The 1,838-nt window shown below is 42.7% G+C and overlaps 1 pseudogene; it reads right to left on the reverse strand.

Moving 5' to 3' along the window:
* Positions 1-420: 420 nt before the first annotated feature.
* LOC138080417 (GTPase IMAP family member 7-like) lies at positions 421-1,285 on the reverse strand (annotated as a pseudogene).
* Between the last annotated feature and the right edge of the window lie 553 nt (positions 1,286-1,838).

Genomic DNA, 1,838 nt, shown 5'->3' on the forward strand with positions numbered 1-1,838 from the left:
TTGCAAAGCCAGCAAGCTGATTCTGGATGCAGATGAAATATCAGCCCAAGGAGTGGATCAGTGACTTCAGGCCCTCCTCATGGGGGCGACTTGGGCTTCTACTCAGGCTGCCTCACAACAGGATGGGCAAATTCCGAGGGTAACCATCGTAGAAGAGCAAGGAGGCATTTTCCCTATCTAATCTTAGAAGTCACATGGTGTTGCTTCAACCACCCACTATTTATCAAAGCGGTCACAAAGTCCCTCCAATTCCAAGGTAGGGGACATAGACCCATAGCTCAAGGGAGACAGACCATATGAAGAAGTCAGAATGTAAGTCAGAAAATATGGTTTTAACAATCTTTGGAAACTAAACTATAGTATTAACAAGTTATAGTAAAATGAGGAGTAAAGATAAAATTTATACTACCACAACTTGGGTCATATTTTTGAAAGCATATTTTTAATCATGTTGAATGCAGTTTGGAATATATTCATCTCAGCTTGTTCCCTTAGGTTTTTCATTCATTCATCATGCTTCCGCATTAGCAACTTTATTTGTTTCTCCTTTTCTTCTGGTGGTTTATGGGCATATTCCTTTTCTACTAGTTTAATTTTGCTTTGTAAATCGTCAGCATAGACTTTCTTCAAGTGTTCCTCCTGCTGTCTCAGCTTTTGGTCTATGTTCTTGTAAATGGGGTCAGAAAAGTAAGCCCCCTGGTTGTTCTGCACCATCTTGTCTATCAGCTCCACCAGCTCCTGCACCTGAGCTTCCTTCTCAGCCTGCTCTGTGTTTCTGCTGTTACTGATGGCACAGCGGCGGTCTCCACACTCCTGGAGGAGGCTTCGTAGGTTTACATCTGCATCCTTCAAAAAGTCGCTCAGGCTCTGGTCGCCCAGGTCATCTCTGCAAGTGAATAAGATGATCATATACTTCATGGCTGCTTTCCCAAACAGATTCTTGACCAACACCACGGTTTGCTGCTCTTCCTGTGTGTGGCGGCCCAGCTGCAGGACCAAGACGATGGCGTGAGGCCCGGGACAGGAGGCGAGGACACATTGGCTGATTTCCCGGTAGGTGGTGTTCAGGCTCTCCTTGGTGTAAAAGAGCTCTGGAGAGTCAACAACGAGATGGTCTCTCTCCTTCCATTTTGGGATGCTTTCTGACAAGTTTTGGTAACAGCCTCCAGAGAAATCCTAGAGTTGAATACATTTTCCCCGAGGATGGTGTTTGCAGTCGCCTTTTCCCACTTCCGGTCTTCCCGACCAGCATGATCCTCAGAGCGTTGTTTGGCATGGCAGCCATGTTTATATCAAGAGACTCAGGTGCAGGCACCCGCACCACATTAGTAAAAGGAAGGAGAGGGGGAGAAGGGTCAATTTAGGTAAGTAGGAACCATTTCCAACTGTCTTTTTTTTTCTTCTTCTTCTTTTCCTCCCTGAAAGTTTCTAATATTCTCTTATGCATATTGACCCTGGTAGAGACAGCAAATTTAAACAGTTCAATTTTTATTGAAGAAATAACCAAGTAGTTAGAATATCTCCACAAAAGTGTCAGGTCTTGATGGTTTCATAGGGCACTCACTGAAACCTTTAAAGATCTCACAATCTCCGTGCTATTCAGACTATTCCTGATCACATAGCAATGAAGGGAAATGTTCAGTTTTTTCTATGAAGCGAGTGTAATGTTGATTCCAAAAGCTAACAAAGATTTCACAATAAATAAAGCTATAGACATGTCTCATGTGTAAATATTGATACAAGAGTCCTAAATAAATTATTAGATGCGAAAAGCAGTATCACATGAGTAAGTATGATTGTCAGATATACTAGGGTGATTCAACATGAGGATTTTGATT

This window comes from Capricornis sumatraensis, chromosome 5, assembly GCF_032405125.1.
Source record: "Capricornis sumatraensis isolate serow.1 chromosome 5, serow.2, whole genome shotgun sequence".
NCBI lineage: Eukaryota > Metazoa > Chordata > Mammalia > Artiodactyla > Bovidae > Capricornis > Capricornis sumatraensis.